This window comes from Pangasianodon hypophthalmus, chromosome 2 (genome assembly GCF_027358585.1).
Source record: "Pangasianodon hypophthalmus isolate fPanHyp1 chromosome 2, fPanHyp1.pri, whole genome shotgun sequence".
NCBI classification, from domain to species: domain Eukaryota; kingdom Metazoa; phylum Chordata; class Actinopteri; order Siluriformes; family Pangasiidae; genus Pangasianodon; species Pangasianodon hypophthalmus.
Genome location: NC_069711.1, coordinates 21,182,595 through 21,198,220, shown reverse-complemented (window position 1 = coordinate 21,198,220; position 15,626 = coordinate 21,182,595).

Here is a 15,626-nt window from a genome sequence, read left to right as displayed (position 1 = left end):
TTTCCTGTCTTGAAGCACATAGAAAGTCTTGTGCTTCAAGCCATTTGTGCTGTTTTGTGCATGATGTTGGTGCATGGTGTTTGCCTGTCTATGAAAAAATAGTGCTGCCCACCCATGCAGACATCTTTTGTTTAATGAAAGGGTCGTCATTAACCAGTAAGCAGTGACTCAGTGCTGTAGTGATGCGCTAATCCTTGGGAATACAAAAGAAAGAGACATTGCAGACACTGCGAAAAGAAAAAAAAAAAAACCCACTTCACCTTCACAAATATCAACTGAAGAAAGAGGATTGAGGGAAATCTGGCTACTACATATCTTTATAAACAATGACCCTTTTACCATTCATGACTTTGTCACCTCAATGTATAAATATATACAAAATATAACGTTTAGAATATTCATCCTACCCTGTCCAGGGTGTCTCTCGCCTCATGCCCTGAGTCTGCTGGGATAGGCTCCAGGCTCCCTGCGACCCTGTGTAGGATACGCAGTACAGAAAATGGATGGATGGATGGATGGGATATTCATCATTACCCAGAACTGAAGGTGCACAAATGAACACAAATACCACCAGTGACCTCCTCCTGACCATCAGAGGTCAAACTCTGCAGAGTTTTATTTTGCCTTCATTTACTGTAATCACATCCGCCTACTGCAGGCGATCCTGAGCTCGGGTTACTGTCTGTGTGACGTTTCTGTGCATGTTCTCCACATGTTCGTGTGGATTTCCTCAGAGTTCTCTGGTTCCCTCCAACCTCCCAAAAACATGGCAGTATGTGGATCAGCTATGCTAAATTGCCACTGTGCATTTAGCCTTGGGATGGACTGGTGTCTTCAGGTGTATTCTTCCCTCACACACAGTGTTCCTCGGATAGGCTCCAGAATCACTGCATCCCTGATCAGGATAAAATGGTTACTAATAATGAATGAATGAGTGTAAAAGCGCCAGTTTTGTTCCTCTAAAACGTCACTTTTTTTAAAAACTATTTTGGTCATTCACCATTTGGGCTATTTATATTAAAGGCATTAAAACAGGCAAAAAAAATCTGCTGTAGCTATAAACATTTTTAAAAATACATAAAAATTAAAATGAGAAAAGAATAATCAGTCATCAGTTTCTAATTTCAGTTTGTTATCAGTTTAACACTATCTCATATGGAGGGATGTGCATCACACTTTATTGCTCAAAAGCCATCTAAAGACTATTAACTAAATAAAAATGAGCAATATTAGGTATGAAAAGATATAAATATAAACCAGAACCAGTGCCACACAGACATCTGTGCTGTATTACTTTCACCTACAGATGGCACTCTTTAACAACACTGTGTGGAGAAATGGAGTACAACTACATCACCTTCACATGGACTCCACTGTTCACACTGATTTAAATCTTTATTCTCCATGAGTCTATAATTATGTCTATATTATAGAGCATGTGGGGTTAATCACAGATAGTCCAACAAACACAGTCAGTGAATCCTATAAAGTAATCATCACAAAATGAGAAATAAAAAAAACTTTTTCTTTATTCTTTTTTTTGCGATGAGGGCTGGGTTAAATGTAAATCAGTAAGTGTATGCATATGTACTGTATGTGTGAACTATTCTACACAAAAGTAGCTTATCCTAGCATTTCATGTGACATCACATTGTACATTTATGGCATTTGACAGACACCCTTATCTAGAGCGACTTACAATTATCTCATTTATACAACTGAGCAACTGAGGATTAAGGGCCTTGCTCAAGGACCCAGCAGTGGCAGCTTGGTGGTAGTATTTGAATTCTCAACCGTCTGACCAGAAGGCCAACATCTTAACCACTGAGCTACCATTTCCACTACCACTTTGAGGATTGAATAGTAGACTGACTGTGCAAATAAGATGCCTTTAATTACCTGTGCTTTTGGCTGCAATAACTGTAAAGGAAGCAAGGCATTAACACTTTATTACCATAATAATCATTATTATCATAATAAGTGCATTGCTTTCATAAAGAGGGACCCCAACAGAACAATCCTGACTGTGTAATGACCACTTTATTACAGGTCATGACGCTAGCTAGCAAACACTACCCCTGTCCTATTAGCTAATGTTACTCTGTTGTCAATTACACTAAGATTGATTTTTCTCTATTCACACATTTAAATCTTCACTAACAGACCTGATGGTAGCTGCCTAGTTATATGGGGCACCTAGGACATTTATCTCAGCAGCAAGTATAGCTATTGTTATGAAAAGTTAGTTAGTTGATATCGACTTACCCTCCCTATAATAACAGAGCTTTTTCTCCTCCTGATGAAACAACCTGAGATCTTTCACCCACCTGTATTTAAGTAAATGTATGGGTACTGTGTTACTGTCTTACTTAGATAAAAGCATAAGTATCAGGGCAACAAGCATAAATGACTATAGGTCAGGGGAGCTTAGTCCAATCATCATAAGTTACGTCTTAGGTAAAGAATACCTGCCCTCATCAGTTTGCCTGTTGGGTGAACAGATCCACCAGCAACGTCATCACCATTTCCCTCTACAGTGGATCACTTAGAGCATCAAGACTCATATGCTCTTAAGCTTGGTTGACATACATGCTTCATCCTGATTCTGAACACAAGAGCCCCATAAAGGGCTGTGCCCTGAGCCTCCTCCTTTAAACCCTCTATACTCATGATTGTGTCCCCAGCCACACCTCTACCACCTTTATCAAATTAGCAGATGATACAATCATGTTTGGTCTAATCTCTTACAATAACGAGTCTGCCTGCAGTTCAATTCGATTCAATTTTATTTGTATAGTGCTTTTAACAATGAACATTGTCACAAAGCAGCTTTACAGAAATATATAAATTCAGAATATAAATTTTAAATTTATACATTTATTCCTAATGAGCAAGCCAGACAATATTTTTTATCCATTTACAGTTACAGTTAATGGTATGGAATGTCCACTAACAAATTAGTTCCTGTTATCACTTATGTTATAACTTATGCTCCCTAACCAGCCTCTCTTTTTTTTCTTACTTGAAATAATGCAGCATATCATGTTACGGAAAAATCCTGAACAGTTTCTTAAGCTTTATATCTGACTGTTCAAAGCACTGACACTGGAGACTTCTTCCAGAAAATTATAAATAAACATCTCCTTACAGAAAACTACACCATATCAATGATTGTATTGGATTATATGGATTATAATATATTATATAACAACATGTTATTTAGATCTGTTTTTTTTTTTTATTATACTTTTGTTTATTATGTTGTATATATAACTAACTATATATATATATATATATATATATATATATATATATATATATATATATATATATATATAGTTACAGCTAATTCACAGGGGCTGGTATGGAGGACACACAACATAATAAACAAAAGTATAATCATGATTGTGTCCCCAGCCACACCTCTACCACCTTTATCAAATTAGCAGATGATACAATCATGTTTGGTCTAATCTCTTACAAGATTAGTTCAAACAATAGAACTGGTTATAGTGGTTAATAACCAGTTCTATTGTTTTGGTACCATTAATCCACTTTGTAGCTTAAACTTGCCCACCATTTTTGTCTACTTTATTTAAACTGTCTTGGTACTTCATCTTATTTCATCTAAAAACAGAGTATTTTGAATTTTGTTGCACACACCTACACTATATTCCCAAAAGTGTGTGGACACCTGACCATCACACCCATATGTGTTTTTCTAAAATTCTCATTCCAGATTTGTTCCCCCTTTGCTTTTATAAAAAGCTCCACTCTTCTGGGAAGGTTTTCCACTTGACTTTGGAGCGTGGTTGTAGGAATCTGACCATTAAGCATCAAGTGTGGTAGTGAGGTTAGGCACTGATGTTGTGCAAGGAGGCCTGGTGCTCAGCCATCATCCCAATTCATCCAAAAGGTGTTCAGTGGGGTTGAGGTCAGAGCTCTGTGCAGGCCACTTGAGTTCATCCACTAAATCTTCGTAAACCATGTCTTCATGGAGCTCTCTTTGTACACAGGGGCATTGTCATGCTGGAACAGGTTTGAACCTCTTAGTTCCAGTGAAGGGGAAATCTTACAAATCTTACCCAGTTGTGTGCTTCCACCTCTGTGGCAACAGTTTAGGGGAGTCCTACATATGGGTGTGATGGTCAGGTGTCCACATACTTTTGGCCATATAGTATACCTGATTAATGCCTAGAACTTAGGGGAATCTACAAGAAAGTGTTACCAATTCATGTATTAGTATGTGTTTATTTTCATAATAATGTGAACTACAACAATAGATTAGTTTGAGTTGTAGGCACTATTCAAAGTGTTTGACTAATAAGCAGCTTGATGGAAAGATGAAGAAAAGGAGGTCACTGACATCTCATAGAGATATATCAGAAAGATGAAATGAGAGCTATAGGGAGGGCATACTGTAATTTTGTTTGCAAGGATTTTGAAATTGGGACGTTAGGAGAGAAACAAGACGTGAGAACATGAGGAAATGAAAAGATGAAAGACTAGAGGATGAAAAAGAACAAGAAAAAAAAATGACTGGAAAATCCCCAGATCTGCTTTCTGAGAAATGCTCATCATATTATATAAGCTTTGTGTTACGGAAGAAAATCAGAGGCTACAGAGGAAAAGAGAAGGAAATGGAGCAAGCCTGTTAGTCATTAATGCATTTGTAATGTGTAAACTTGCCTCTTTGCCCAGCTGTGCTGGGTCACTGTAACCCCTGTCCAATCTGTCTGACACTCAAAAGCTTGACGTCACTGAGTCCTTTCACTGCTTCCTTCTGGAGCTCACAACACACTGGCAGGCTTCTACTAAACACACAGGAGAGACCTTTTCCCATTTATTATGGAGCAATTGGGACTACAAGGTGGTAAATTTCCCCTTTTCACAGGATGTTCATGTGGATATATGCCCCTTCTTTCTATGCGATTTTGTTGTGTATCATTAAATAATCCTTCAGGAGTTATCATTTCAGGTCAAGATGTTTCAGGCTTATTAGACATTTGGATGAAATGCTATTCGTAGATGATTAATAACATGGTTTCCAGTACATAGCAGTGGTTCTGGACCATCTAAGCTTGGGGGTCAGTTCAAGACCAGATGTTTTTTAGAGAGAACATTTACTCCACACCTTTGCTTTGCTAAGCAGCTTAACCAAAATAATAACTTAAACTAAGGTGCAGGGCACTGAGCCGTGTCAAAACATCACTATTAAGCTAAATAGCAGCTCAGTGTTACCCATTTACACACATCAATTAAGATAATTTTTAGCTTTGGGTTGCAGTAAACGCCCGACCTACAAGCATCCCACAATATGATAACATCTGTAACTGTTTCACAATGTTTTCCAATTGCTAAAAGCTATTAAAAGTATTTTAGATTCCTTATTTACGGGGCCACAGGAAGGTCTGACATGGTCTATAGCCGACATGAACTAGAGTTCTCTCTCTAGTTATGATGTATAAAAGATATATATATATATATATATATATATATATATATATATATATATATATATATAAGTAGATATATAAGTAATAATATTAGAAACAGCGGGTGGCACTGTGGTGCAGTGAGTAGAGTTGTCACCTCACAGCTCCAGGATCCCTGGCACAGTCCTGTGCTTGGATTGCTGTCTGTGTGCAGTTTTGCATGTTCTCCTTGTGTCCATGTGAGTTTCCTCCAGGTTCTCCGGCTACTCTAAACTGCCACTTTGTATGACAATGTGTGTGCATGTTGCCCTGCAATGGTCACACCCAGTGTACCCAGGAGATTCTGGATCCACTGTGACCATGACCAGGATAAAGCGCTTACTGACGATTACTGAAAAAAAGCTATAAATTCAAGAATTTGTTGGAAAATTAGGATGAAAGCCACATTCAGACCATTACCTCATCCCTGACAATGAAAGGTAGTGTTAGAAGATTGTTTAAATGGAAAAATTGATTCATTCCATTAAAAATTTTGTACATATCATTTTTACTCATTTTTAAAGCATGCAGACTACATCTCCTCTTGTGCAATAAATGAGGAGCATGTATTACGGCTTCATGTTAGAGTTTTTTTTTTTTTTTAAATCTTTTTATGAAAGCTCTTTTGTCAATACATCCACCAAATGATTAGGTGCTGCTGCAGGCCTGAGTGCTACACCTGTGACCTGACTAAAAAGCTCAGCTCAGGCAGCTAAATGAGTCAGTAATGGAAACCACTAAGTCAATGAGTAGTGTGATGGAAAGATAGAGCGAGCCAGGAGAAAGTGAGTAGAATAAAGAAAGGTCTGATAACAGTTAGAAGTACAAAGGTAGGATGCATTTGGTAAAAAGGAGGTTGATGGACAGCTATGAGTAAACGTGCTTTGAATGACTGTGATGGAGTGGAAAGGCCATGAAATCAAAGAGAAAGTAAGGATAAAAGGCTTAGATGTACAATCTTCTGGCTAAATAAACATGCATATACACACACACATAAGTAACTAATAAGGGTCTGGGGCCTTTATCGGGGAGCAGTAGTGCAGAGGTGCAACCCATGCTAATAGGAAATTCTGTTTACCAAACTGTGTTAATTATGAGATCTGCTATTTGCTTTTGCCATTAATTAAATGAAGTACTGAGCTGAGACCTGACACCTCCTGCTCAGGCGTGGAAAAACAAGCTGCAGAATTTCAGTCTGTTTGTATCCCAGAACCCCCAATAGCTTTATATATTTTGCATATGTTAAATCATTGTGACATTTTAACCAGAACATAAATGGCACTACTACCTTATAGGATAAAATGAAATCTGAGATACACAGACTAGAAAATGAGAGAAATGTATAAAAATATCTTAAGGAGGAAAGGAAAAAAAGCAGTGGGCGCCATGCCCATCCAAAGACTATTCTTATTTATGCAGTATGTAAGGAAATACTTTTATAGGTGTTACTCATTCTCAATCTTATTCCAAACAAGGCCATTTGATTACATTTCCTATCAGCTATAACCTCCATATTGTCAATGTCATCAATTATTAATTGGGAAATTATTGTAAGTTAATCACAGTCGACACTTTTGGTCTATTAATGCCAATTTAGGTATTAACATGACAGTATAACTACAGTATAACTACAGTGTGTGTACAAGTTGATATTCTGATCATATGTTATTTCTATTTACATTTTTCCGATTTCAAACCATATCAGCCTAAATAATCCCAGGTGGAATAACTTCTTAATGAGAGCTGGTGTATTATTAGGCTTTTTTTGTTTGTTTGTTTTTTTGCTACAGGTAAAGTGGGGAAAAAAAGAGAACCAAGAGAACCCTACTTCATGGTAGAGTACAAAAGCCCTTCATGACAATGGACAAAACCTCTAAAACACTCATAAAGGCTTAGCTGGAAGTCATTGCATAGTCAACATAACACCTGAGTTAAGAAACACATTTCAATCTGAATTATATTAGAACAAAGTGACTTTGTAGCATTGTTTTCTTTCATTGTTATACCTGCTCAAGATTTTTTTTATTAACTCTTACTATGTATAAGATTGTTATGAAAATTTTTTTTGATGATGCCATCATATTGTATATATAGAATTAAGCATGTTTTCTCTGAACCTTAAAGCCACAGGTTGTAAGGTATTTCATCTTCTCTGGTGGAAAAATATGCTTTTTCTACATTGCATGCATTAATCTCACAGTGGCAAGTGCACACAATTAAATGGAGTTTAAGGATGTGTCCTAAACCTCACAATCCCCACTAAGTAGTTGACATAAATGACACACACTTTCTCCCAGTATAAACAAGACTGAAATAAAAAATACAGAGAAACACACCAGTCACTCTCGCTCTTCTGATTGGCTGTGGCTCCTGCTAGTCACTGTGTAGTGGGACTTGATTCATTTGGTGCATGATGACATTGGGGTATCAGGGCTGGCATATGACAAATGTGTACAAATTTCTCTGTTCTTCCCTGACACAATAATCATGTTCTATTTTTTATTTTTGAATAACCGTCATATGCATTCTAGCTTCATGTAAAGTAATATTAAATTTATTGTGTAAGATGTATATTAAAACTTATGACAACATCATGACACTGTAATGACACTGAGTTATGTATGCACATTTGGTGACGCTAAATTAAAGTGAGTCTTGTTTTAATGTTTGACATGTAACATCATCACTATTATGGGACTCTGACGTGCTGAAATACTCTGAGGCACTAAGTCAGCTGTCATGACGTTCAAATGTACGTCAACCCAGAATACAATATATCACAGCTTTATGTCAATAAAAATGTGTCACGTGACTCAGGTCTTACATCAGCTTGACATCGAGATGAATAAAAGTGATAATTATGACAGCTGATGATAAGGCTTTATGAATATTTATGCCACTTGCCAGGAAAAGCTTTATGTATATCAATATATCCATTAGCTTTTTGTATTGGGGGGGTATAATAAAGATAATAAAAATGAATATATATATATATATATATATATATATATATATATATATATATATCAGTTGAGCTCAATTACAACTCAAATTGGTCCCAATTGACCGAGTTTGTGCTTTTTCTCAGCGCAACTGCTGATTTGATTTCTCCCACACCAGCAGCTGCGTCTGAAGACAGCGAGCGTCTTTATGTTTGGCAGGTGTTCATGTGTGTTTGTAACCATTTTGCACTTATATTTAGCAGCATGGAAATTGTGTACGGTGATGCATGCAGGGGGGTGTAAAGCACATAAAGCGGGTTATGCAATATGTTTACCAATGATGCTCTGTTTGCAGCTCATGCTTTGCAGATGGTTAAGCTCTTTTGATGGCAGGTAGTGTTTATTATTATAGCTATGGTGTCCTTTCAGCATTTTTAGCTTCTAAATGCTTCTTTGACTGTCATGCAAGAACATGAAAATAGGCATTGCTAATATACAGTATATGTGTGAAAGTACAGTTGCAAAAGTGTGTATTCTTCTTGGTGCTGCACAAAATACTCTCTGGTCACTCACTCACACACACGGATATGTAAATGGAGCAGAATTCAACCGAGGCCTACACGTGATGAATCATCGCTCAGGGCCGTGTGAATGATAGCCTCTGATTCAGGTGGGTGGATTTCAGCACACCTCATGAGTTAGATGAGTAATATCCCCGACTCCAAATGAATCTCATGCTGACCAAGAGCACTCCTGCTGATAGGATACACCACTTCATCTGAAACCTTCCACCACCCCGTGATTCATGGGCCTTGTCCCAACCATTATGGGCCAAAACTGAAACTTCTGTAGAAGTCCAAGATGGAGCCAGGGTGCATTTATGACTAGTCTTTCTGAAATCCTTCCAACTGTAACACTTACTGAGCCAGAGTATGTAGGAGGGAAATACAGAGCAGAGATCACTGGCAGATATCACAGATATCCATATTTAAGGTCAAAGAGACTAAGGTTGGAAATAGAAATGAGTAAATACATGAGACCAGGGAGATCACATTTCAGAAGGTTTACATTAATTCACTTGGCAGATGCTTTTATCTAAAGCGAGGAAGAATCCAATTCCACCAAAGGTCTGAGCTGTTGAGGTCTGAGCTTCCTTAACAGGAAGGGTCATCACCTGGTGGTCTGGATGTGGACCTAGAAAAAATATTTTAGCAGATTGAATCAAGCACTCGAAAAATACTGTAGCAAAAGTGTAGGTGAAAAGACAGGCCATAGTTCAGTGACTAAACACAGACCATTGCGCCTTCTGTAGCAGTTCCACTGTTGTGGCCAATCACAGGAAGCTCACTGAGAAAGGAAAGAGTTTTCACAAACTTCCATAGATATGTTTTATATCATTTATTGTCTCTGTTCTGATTAGTGAAGTGCCAGTGAAAATGAGAAGTTTTATTAATGATTGGAGAAGTAACATGAAGTTCACTGCTAAATAAAAAATAAGCACATGTCTTTTTTATAGCCATGAATTCATCCTTAATGCTTAAGCATTAAAAGGTAACTGTTGTTTTCAGACATATAATAAAACATTTTAAAAGATGCCTAGGGCCTTTTTCCATTACACAAAGTATTGGATCTTTTCGCACCAGGTGCTTTATCCTTAAACATAGTGGAAAATTACCTCATCCGGATGTTCGGCAGGTGAAACTGAAAAGGCGATTGCTGGCTACCATAAAGACAACAGATACATTTATCAGAGAATTTATTTATTCTCAATCAGAGAATTTATTTGCTTTTGTTATTTAGAGTGTTTTCACACTTGAGGCCTCTTTAAAAGAACCGAACTCAGACCCCTTGAAGTGGACCAAGAGGTGAAGCAGGTGAAAAGGATCCAGTTCTCTTTAGGGTTCACACTGTCCCTGTCCCTGAAAGAGGTCCTTTTTTGGTCAACTTAAGCAGTAATGGGGTCTCAGTCCTCTTTGTGTTCATACTGCCACTTTTTGGGTCCTTGTCCTCTCGCAATGCTGTGCATTGTGGGTACAGCAATATTGTGCAAGATGGCTGACCTTAAACATGTGCTAATTTTCCTGTACAACATGCTTTTAAAATTACAAAAGAGAACTAGAGAACAGAATACAAAATGAAAGAAATCAAACCATATATTTCTGGCATAACTTACTTCCACTTTAACCCAGCACTGCAAGCAGATGGGGGTTCAGTGCCTCAAGGGTCTCACCTCATTTGTGGTATTGAGGGTGGAGGAGAGCACTGGTCATTCACTCCCCCCACCCACAATCCTGCCGGACCTGAGACTCGAACCCACAACCTTCAGGTTCACCTTCAGGTTGCAAGTCCGACTCTCTATCCAGTAGGCCACGACTGCCCCATGACTGTCCCTCTTTGGATTTGTAACAGGGATTGTGAGTAGGAGACGGCATATACCATTTTATAAATCTGAGTATTTGTGCTTAAATGTGGAATCTATGCAAAGTTTTATAAATGAGGACCCAGAAGACTGGATCTGTGCTTTTCGACTGCCCACTAGCCCAGTACCAAAGATTCTAGTTTTATTTATTTATTTATTCATTCATTCATTCATTCATTCATTCATTTACTAGCACTAACAGGACTGAATGGATCTGGAGGTGGGACTAGAAGCACTGTTCAATGCTGATTGGTTACTCAGTGTGCAATACCAGGCTGGAGTCACACAAGCACAATAGAAAAAAATAAGAATTACAGAATCTGGTTTGTTTGGTTTTGATGGCACAAATGTAGCATGAATGACTAGAAATTTGTTTTCTGATTTATATGGGGTGCAACTTCATGAAATTGATAGCATCCTTATGATATTTGTTTCATCATATTTCTTTAGTCAACAGTGAGGTTGAAATTCAAAATAATTTACATTTTGTTGCAGGATAAAAAGGAAAAAACTGGGATTCTGTTACAATTTGAGGGAATTTTGCTGGTACAGTTTGGATCCACTTGTCTCCTTAGAAGGAAGTGTCACTGTAAATCAATGCAAAATTATTCTGATTAATGATATTCATCCTAATGGTAGTGGTCTCTTCCACCGCATCCACATGAGGACTCACTGAATGGCTTGATGACGATGAAAATGATGTAAATCCTATGCTATGGTTTTCACATTCACCAGATCTCATCTCAACTGAACACATATAAGAGATTTTGGAGCGATGAGTTAGACAGCGCTGTTCACAACCACCATCATCAAAACGCCAATTAAGGGAATATCTTTTGGAAGAATAGTATTCATCCATCCAGTACAGTTCCAGAGATCTGTAGCGTCAAGTCAAGGCACTTTGAAGCTATTCTTGTGGCTCGTGTTGGTCAAACACCCTTTTCCTTTAATTTGTCAACCAGCTAGCAGAACACAAATGATTGGAGGCACAGAGGCACAGTCATGGTGGAGCTGGAGCAGGAAACAGGAAGCTAACAGGAAGGTTTGGAGAGATGTATTATCCAAGAGAAGTATCAAAGACCATCCACATGGTTCCTAATTGACACGACCTGCTTAAAAAATTGCCTACATAGTATAAATGAATGTTGATTGAAAGCAGGCTAACTTACAGAGTAATGCTTGAGTGATAACAGATGAGAGTCAGTGATAGCATCTGTGTGTCAGTGTGTGCAGCGAGACTCTTTCTCTGTCCTTCAGGAAGCAAGTACTTTGTGGCTTAATGAGATGTTTGACTTCGGATCTGAAACGTAGCTGGACACGTATTTTAAAGTAGAGGTGGGTTGCTAGGCAACACCTCTTGAACACCTCTTGTTTTCCCAAGTCTACTTTTTTAAATTGACAATATACAGTGCAGAGTATTTGAGTGCATGTGTGGAGCGTGTGCGAGTCCAGATGGTATGCAGTGGTTTTACGCATTCATTATGTACAGCCTCACCCTCGTTGCGATTCCAAATAATAACGTAGGACAGAGAGTCCATGCTCTGTTAGATAGGCTGCCTTGTCATATTAACTCCTGATCTGTGTGAAGCTTTAGCTCAGCGCAGTGCAGGCCCACCCTAACCATCATCTCCAATCAGGGAACTGTTCTGTGTTTTTGCTCCATTATGGGTGTGTGTGTGTGTTTGTCTGTGTGTGTGTGTTTGTGTGTGTGGAGGTTTTCTCCATTCTCCTTTCTCAAAGACTAGCAGATGGCTCTGATTCCTAATCACAGCCATGCTGCTTAAGCACCAAATCCACACTGGAATGATACAGATGGGGGTTTATCCTCGGCCCTGTCCCAATTCTCTCTCCTTATATCCCCTGTTTATCATTATTATGTGAAAGCTCAGGGTTGAAAAGGGGATACACATATGCAGAGTGGACTTTCTCTTCATAATCATTTCACTGCTGCTTAAGTAGTTGAAACACCTGCTTGATTAGAAAAACATTTGGGCTGCTTTTCAGCACCAGCTGTATGTGAGAACGATCTGTATTTTTTCTAATTCACCCAAATTTTCATGCTCAGAACTACATATATACTGTAACCGTGCATGTATTTTTCTTTTTTTGAATAGCTATTGCTAGTTAGTGCTAGGCGATAAGCCCAGTTTTATCGCCGAACATCCTAGACATCTCTCATTCCGTTTCATGTATAACTGTTACAAGGGTTTATCGAGAATGGGGAAAAAAGCAAATCCCTGGGTGCTGCAATCCTTCGGATGAAAGGATCTTGTGGATTAGAGGGGTTAAAGGAAAAGGATGCAAATCTTAAGCAAACAGATTGGCCATTCCCAGGCATTCCACACTGATGTGCAGAATTTCATCTTAGAACTCAACACTTACTGGGCTTTGGCTCTGATTTACTAGATTTACAAGGTTTACACTTGCAAAAAAAACATGAACAAACTCAAGAACACCTACAAAAACATGCAAGTTGGATTACTGAAAGGAAGTACGAAGGTTTGTATCTGTCAGTTAAGAAATTGGAGAGGTTGTACCTTTGCAAATAGATGACGTTAGCACCCACAGTGTGAGTTACCACAGCCTGAAAGTCTCTTCAGCAATGATGAGTGCTTGTGTAAGTTAAAGACCTAAAGACAGGTATTACATTTTTGGAGACCCATTTCCAGTATTTGAAGACAAATTAAATGCATTAATTTTCTCTAAATGTTGAGAGTTTCTCAAAATCATGATTAGTAAAGTGCTAAAGTTGATTTCATAATATTAGATATTTGCTGCACATTCATACCCCCTATGAAATCAGCATTCAAAGAGCCTACGAAAAGGTTTTTATTCACATGTACTTGATGAACAGAACCTTTAATCAGCATTATATTTGAAGAAGCACACATGAGACAAGTTTTAGTTTTCCTCATCCCAATGTCTCTTTATGATCTGAACATCACTGCTATTGAGAACAGTTAGCACATTCAAAAGCCTTATTTAATTATTGTTTCCTCCCTGTACTTTGTGATGTGATTGCATAATTGTTGTTTGTAAATCACCCACAATACACCCACTTACTGCATGTGCAATGTATCATACACTTAAATGAACACCTTTTATTTAGGATATTAGAACATTTTTCCTCATATAGAGTACAACATTCAAAGACCATTATGGGTGCCTCTGTTGTCAGTAAAGAAACACGGATTTCTTCTGTTGAGGAGCAGGAAAGTAATTCTTGCTACTGCACAACAGTTACAAACCTGGGAATATATGCGTTCTTGGAAAATATTAAGCCAGACACCTCTGCAACATCATAAGACAACTAAACACACTTGGAGGAGAGCATTAACTGCCTGTTTCAACAGACACTCATAATTGGCTAGTGGTGTATGTATCAATATGGGAGAGACACTTGCAATCCCTTCCACCCAGAGATCATGGCCAATTGTGTCTCTTGGAGAAATGGTTGTCATATTGTCAGGATGGAAATCTCTTGACCATAGGATAATTGCTAGACCACAGGTTCCTAAACCTGGTCATGGAAACCTGGTTGTGTCCTGCATGTTTTCCCTGCTCCAAACACACCTGATTCATCTAATCGTCTAATTAACCTGAGTTGAAGTGAGTGTGTTAGAGCAGGGAAAACACTGAAATTTGCAGGACAGTGGGTACTCCAGGAACAGGCTTGGGAACCTGTGGCTTAGATTGCTGCACCATTGGAGGCGAGAAGTGGAAGAAAGTTCCCGATTCAGAAAATCCAGGTTTCTTTTGAATCATTCTGATGGAAGGATCTGAATAGACACGAGCAGCACGGATCCATAGAGTTTCGTGTTCACAGGTTGCTGGTGTCACTGTGATGCTGTGGGAAACATTTGCTGTTCTGAAGCCCAATGGAAGTGCCGCATGCTATTAGGTATGAAGGGTAGAATTAAAACATGAAGCTGGAGCAGGAATGAAGGCCTTACTGTATTCCTCTGTGGTGAGAAGGGCTAGAGCTTTTTATTCCTGAATAAAATTTGCATTAAATTAGACACCCTCCCGCACCGACTGGCACCCTACTGCACACTGACCTTATAGTAAGTCTTTTGATTCAACACATCACCATCAAACTTGGATCTACCAAGATCAAGGTCCACCAGTATCCTTGGGGAGACAGATGATGACAAGTTTGCCTTTACATCCCACATCATGGTGATCTCTAGATCTTGCAAATTCACTCTATATACCAGAAAGAAGAGCCCTTGTCATCTCATTGCTTGACTGCTCCAACTATTTACTGGCTGCACTACCAGTTTTTACTGTTAAACTGCAGATAATCCAAATCACAGTGGCGTCTCTGGTCTTCAGTTGAGCAAATCATGCACTCCCCTCTTCTTCTCACTCCATAGTCTCATTGTATCATCAAGTTCAAACCCTTGATGCCTACAAATTAATCGATGGATATTCATCCACCCACATGAAGCTACTAATCAGGGCCTAATTTCTGTCTCAGTTGCTGTGGTCTGTGAGTGACAACGTTTGAAAAGCCATTGAGGCTGTTTTTTTCTACAATAATGGAATGAATCACTCAGCTTTATTCAATCTGCAGCTTCCTTCACAGCCTGTAAGACTCAGAGAGTTCTTACAGGAGCACTTGAAAATGAGGTTGTTTTCATATATACAGTAATTCTTTTAATTTCAACCAAACATCAGTGTATGTGGAATTTACTTTAATTTACTTTAATTTTTAGAATTATTAAGCTTTCAGACTATTCCCAAAATTGGCACTTACATCCAAAACTCCCGTTTATTTAAAAAGACTGT